Source organism: Calliphora vicina, chromosome 5 (assembly GCF_958450345.1).
Source record: "Calliphora vicina chromosome 5, idCalVici1.1, whole genome shotgun sequence".
NCBI classification, from domain to species: Eukaryota; Metazoa; Arthropoda; class Insecta; order Diptera; family Calliphoridae; genus Calliphora; species Calliphora vicina.
The window spans coordinates 29,677,651-29,684,303 of NC_088784.1; positions in this window are offsets into that span (position 1 = coordinate 29,677,651).

The window sequence follows — 6,653 nt, forward strand, 5'->3', positions numbered from 1 at the left end:
ACAAAATTTTTATATTAAAATTTAATTAAAATCAAAATCAAAACAAAAATCTTAATTTTTTATAAACAAAAATACATTATAATAAATACAATTAAATGCTTTTGCTGCTTGCTCTTTACTATTTTATTATTATAATTTTTCTTGTTTTTAACAATTGTTTTATTTATTTATAAACAAATTCATGTAGTCGAATTTTTCATTTAGTTTTTATTTTTATTTACATGTTTTAGTATTTAATTAATTTATTTTTATTAAAAATTAAACCAACTAATGTTTTATATTCGGCTTGTTTTTACCCAAAATATCTACATTTGTTTTTAAAATTATTCAGGCATGTCACAGGGTTTTATATTAAACAAAAATAAAATAAAACTAAGAAAAAATATAAAAGAATATTTTGAAATTTTATGGATAATATTTTAATATGTTTTTGATTATATTCCTTTTTCTTAATAAATTTTTTTTTTTTAAATTAAAATTTTTGCAAAATTTTATTTATATTTAGCCAAATTACTATAATTTTATATTATTATTTTTATTCTACCATCTATCTTTATTTATTCTTCTTATGTGGTAATCTGTTGTCTTTATGTATGCGCTATTATGTACACTGCAATTTTTATTATAAACAAACAAATGTATAGAAAATATATTTAAATGAAAATACAAAAAATCAGCAAATTTATTTAAATAAAATATAAAAAAATACTTAATAAAAAACCTTTTATTTTGTTTATTAACTCGGTTTTATGTGTTTATAATGAATACAATTGAATTTTTACTTGAATTAAGATTAATTTATTATGAGCTATATTCGGCTGTGCCGAATCTGATATATACCCTTCACCAAATTATGCTTCAAAATATAAATTTAAAATATTGTTAGGGAAACAAAATTTATTTTTTTTGCAGTTTTTTCATTTTTTGGAAAAAAAATTTTTTCGAATTGTATTATTATTTTTATTTTTAAATTCTAAAATTTTTTTTTTAAATTTAAAATAATTTTTTTTTAATATTTAGCGAAAAAAAACTTTAGTGGAAAAAAATCGGGTTAAAAAATATTTTTCCGATTTTGACCCATTGTAGGTCCAACTTACTATGGTTTTATATACGTCATTGCAAAGGTCTTTGAAATAGCTATCATTAGATATCCATATTGTCTATATTAATGACTTAGTAAGCCAGATATAGGTCACAAATAGGTCAAAAATGGAGGTTGTCCTGGTTTTTTCCTCATATCTCAGCCATTTGTAGACCGATTTTGCTGTTTTTAAATAGCAAACTTCTCGAAAGCATGTCTGACAGAATTATTGAAGATTTGGATCCCGAAGATATCTGTTGTCTTCAGAAAATTGATTTCAACAGACAGACAGACGGACATGGCTTAATCGACACCGCTATCTATAAGGATATAGAATATATGTATGTATATACTTTATAGGGTCAGAAATGAAAAATGTAGAAATTACAAACGGAATGAAAAACTTATATATACCCTTCTCCAGGCGCGTATCCAGAGGGGGTGAAATAGGAAATTCCCACCCCCCCAAAACCGAAAAGTTTTCATACACTCTAAAAAATGCATGTAAATTTACTATTATAAAGTAAGTAACTTTTCATGTAATATTACAGAAAATGCGTAAATTTAAGCACAATATGTTTATAAAATTAATTTAAACACTTTTGTATGCAAAAATACACACAAACATAAGTATTTTGAATGTTGGAAACATGTTTATAATAAAATGAACATTTTAAATTTAAAATTACACATATTGTGCATAAAAGTTAAGTTTTAGACACAAAAATTGTAATCATACTTAAAACAAATAATATAGAAATTGTCAAAAATTTGATTCAAAAATGAAAAAATAACAAAAAATAAATGTTTTTAAAAAAATTCCTGAAAAAGCTGAATAAAAACTAAACAAATAAATTCAAGTGCGGTAAATTAAAATGTATAAATGTAATATCTGATATACAACAAGCAACATATATTAAAAGCATTTATACGCGAAGAAATTTATCTAAAGGTACAATTGTTTTGCAAAAACGGTATAATACAAATTTATTCGTCTTCCATAAGGGTAGGTTTAGCTGAAATATTTGGATATATGTATGTACATATGTATTTGGGTTGATATATGACATTTCTACAATTTCATTTCAGTAAAGGTCCAAAAATTATGAGCAAAATATCTAGCAGACAACATGCACTCCCTAAAAAGGACGTTACTAAGGACAAATAAGGATTAAGATCAAGATAATTTCCTCGAGACTTGATAAGAATATTAACCAATATAGCGTTTATATCCCTCTCAAATTGTAATTGACGGTATCATAACGTCTACGGACTATACAACTTTTTATATAATATGTCAGCTCACTTTTTTGGTAATGCAACAAAGGTAGTACTTGAGTGTGATGGCAATGACGTTTTCTACGACTGGAAACTTTCCAAACTAATTGAAGTTTCCATGCTACTTTGAGTGATGATTGACCAAATGTTAATGAAATTTGTTTGTTTCAAGATTGTTTTCAAGAAGATTATAGTATTGCATTTTATCAATTCACTCATAACATCTATCCACAATTTCAAGACGTCTAGTTATTTCTTAACTTAAAGTAATACTGTCTATTTATGTATGCAAACTGTCAGTATAACTTTAAGTTTTGATTAAATTTTAAAAATATGTACATTAAGTTAATAAAATATACTTTTAAATAAATCTTTTGATTTGGGAGTGTTGTATAATTTGAAAATGTGGAATATATATACATATTGAACGTATAGTTTACATATTTTAAATGTATTTTTACACACAAAACATTTAAATTTATATAAAATTGGTATGTTGCTAAACATTTTTTATATGCAAAAATAGGTAAATTTACATACTTTTTGTTTATTTTTTACATACAAAGTGCTTAAATTTTTGAATTTAGGCACAATGTGTATTTTTACCCTAATTATAGTAGGAGAAAAGTTACCTACTATAAATGGAGTAAAATTACATGAAAATTTATTAGAGTGTATAATAAAAGGAATAAAAAGAAAAATGTAGAACAAATTTTAATTTTTCCCCCCAAATGGGTGCCCCTGAAATCTGAAAAAACGAAATAGCTCATGTAGGTGAGATATTCTCCATTTCCATTATATCATTTGGTATACCTCCACCTCCTGTGTAATCACCCAGTTCTATCAATCGAAAATCCAATAGTTCCCGAGAAACCGAATTATTTCCAAAAAAAAACAAACGTTTCTAAACCACTGTGCGTTAGCAGAGTGAGAAATGGCTTAAGTTTGGCTATTGCACGCTAGTAGCCTTTCTGCATATAGAAGGAACTTTTCTGGGGCTGGAGCAATATATTGTTAAGTTTATCAAGGACTTTCCTATCCTACATAAAGGATCATCCGTTTGCTCAGGAAATTCGATTACATGAACTATAAAACTATATAAAATGCGGACTACATAGCGGTGACAGTTGGTGGCAGCACTCAAAACGATAAGTCGTTTGGTTTACGAGAATATATGATACTTATTTTTAATCAGACCCGATTGAATGGTATTGAACAGATGCTTTTGGACAGCGAAAAATACCGGGGTAACTTTTTTTGACAATAAATTATCATAGAAAGCCAATACTCTGGCAAGGGAATCAAGTCTGCTGACAGTAAGGAACGGCCACCCTGATAACAGAATCCCCGTTTACGACTCCAACGAAGTAGATCTTTACGTTGTTAAAATGTTGTTCATTTACGTTGATCTAATGGCCATGAAATTACATTGAATACGACCTTTACGACTTAGCTCGATCGGTGAAAGAATTCTATGGTCATTCTTGTATTATTGAAAGTATACAGAACCTTCCGAACCACATTGATTATTGTAATATCTCGAAAAACTTTGGGTTGTCAATTATTCCTGACTTTAATATACATCGGGCAGTCTCTTCCCTGATACGATGAGCCTCTCTAATTATAAGGTTGGCTCTAAAAGAGATAATTGAGTAGGTGGGCCAGGTCACAAATGGGTGTAGTATTCTTCAGTTTAATATATCAGATATGTATGAAAAGAGCTTCTGGCTTAAATATATTAGAATGTCGGCTAAGGATATTCAGTTTATAGAATATTTTATTCCAAGTTGGTTAAATTGAAAATTGATTTTTGATTAACACCAATATGAGAACATTATGAAAATCTTGCAACTAGAATTATACTGATTGTCCAATTAATAATAACCAATATAATTTATAAACTAGTTTAGTCATACTCCTTAAAAATCTACTGAAAACCTTATACGAATTTGAAAATATTCAATAATAACTATTTGCTGTATATGGAAGAGGCCATGTCCACTTATAAGATCCAGCCCATTTTCAGCCAAAGAACGTATAATAATAAGAAAGTGATTAGGACAAAGTTTGATAAGTTTCAAGATCATAGTTATCTAGATATATGAAATTAAGTATTTGCATTATATGGGAGCAGCTATTTCCCTTGTTTCGATGCCTTCGTGAGAAGGTTATATATAACTTTGTCATTCCGTTTGTAATTTCCACAATATAATTTTCCGACCCTATAAAGTATATATATTCTGGATCCTTATAGATAGAGGAGGCGATTAAGCCATGTCCTTCTGTCTGTCTGTTGAAATCAACTTTCCGAAGCCCCCAAATAACTTGCATACACGATTCATACACCAATATCTCCGGAATTCTCAGTTTTTATTTAAAATCGAGAAAATCGGTCCACAAATGGAGATATAATGAAAAAAAAAGGACAACATCGATGTTTGACCTATATCTGGATTACTAAGTCATTAATATAGACAATGTCGATATCTAATGATACATATATAAGACCATAGTAAGTTGGACCTACAATGCGTCTAAATCGGAAAACATATATTTTAACCTGAATTTTTTTTTTAACAAAATTTTTTTTTTGCTAAATATTTTTAAAAAAAAAAATTTTAATTTTTTTTTTAAATTTTAAAAAAATAATTCGAAAAAATTTTTTCTCCAAAAAATTAAAAAAAAAATTTGGTTAAAAAAATAAAGTTTGTGTACCTAAAAATATTTAAAATTTGCATTTTGAAGTAAATTTGGTGAAGGGTATATAAGATTCGGCACAGCCGAATATAGCTCTCTTACGCTACGTTTCCGCATACACCGTAATCGGCACCGAAAACGAAATTCCATACATTTCCACCGAAAAAAAGTTCGTTTCAGAAATCGGCAACCAAAATTGCAAACAAAACGGCACCGATCAGTAACGAAAAACCTGTAATTTGGGGCCGGAACGAAAACAACTTCAAGTAGGTTGTTTTCGGTGCTGTAGTAACGAAATTATTTTAATTATTTTTTATTTCAAATTTAAAGAAAATCAAAATGAATAAAAAAATACATTTTCTTTATTGGGAGAGGAAAAAATAATAGATTTTGTCAAAAATAATGGAATTCTATTTAATGTGCGACATTCAAAATTAAAATATAAGTTCGTTTCTGTTTTATGCCGCAACGCATCCAACTGAAACGAAAACAATTCAGAAACGAGACGGTGACTAACACCAAAGTTTTTCAGTTTCAGTTTTCGTTATCGGCGCCGATTACGGTGTTTGCGGAAACCCAGCTTTACTTGTTTTTTTTAGAAAACCTCGTGCAGTGAAAGGAAATTTATTGGTACATATGTGAAGATTTATGCGTTTATAGTTATTCAGTTATTCGAAAATAACTCTTTAATCTGTATGGGAAGTGCCACGCCTACAAATTCAATACCATCCATTTTCAATTACGCGCAATGGTAGCGAAATAAATCGTGAAAAGTGTTATTTATCATGTATGGGAGTGCCACGCCCATTTGGAACGCCTTCTATTTATCCTTCCAGGTACAAATGGCCCCTCCCACTGTGAACATTTGAAGAAAATCAGAAATCAGAGACTTTTTTTCGATTAAAATAAAATTCGAATACATACTTGACTACCCAAGTATATACACAACATAGTATAATCAGTTTCAGAAATGCGTACACTTAAAACTGAGCAACGTGATGGCTTTGATCACCGGGCACTGTAAATTTGGCACTCATGATAGGAGACTTGGATGAGACTATCACTCACTTTATCTGACATTATCTGGCATTAAGTAAGTTTCTTTTCAATATTATTTTCTGGAACATTTTAATTAAATGTTTTTATACCATATTAATTTCTAAGAATTGTCCCATTTTTCTTTATTTATTCTCCCTTTAACACCGTCATTCTTTAAGGTGTGGTGAAATGAATAAAACTGGGGGTTAAATACGAATTTCAAAAATTTTATTTTCATGAGAAGAAAAGATAGAGATGAAATAAATACCCTGGCTTATAACCAATACTAAAAAATTGAACCAAATATTTACATTGAAAACCATTAAAAGAACTAAAAATAATTTTGTGGCTAAATGTAAACAAATTACACTGTCACGTTTTCAAAAACCTAAACTTTTTTATAAATTAAAGACAATCTATGAATACAATTTTTCCTAAACTCATTAACAACGAAAGACAGCAAGCAATTGTTGCACAATCGATTGATTTTAATAAATTGATAAAGAAAAAAGCGCTGCACAAACGCTAAATTGACAACAGGGGAGAAAAATTGCGTCTA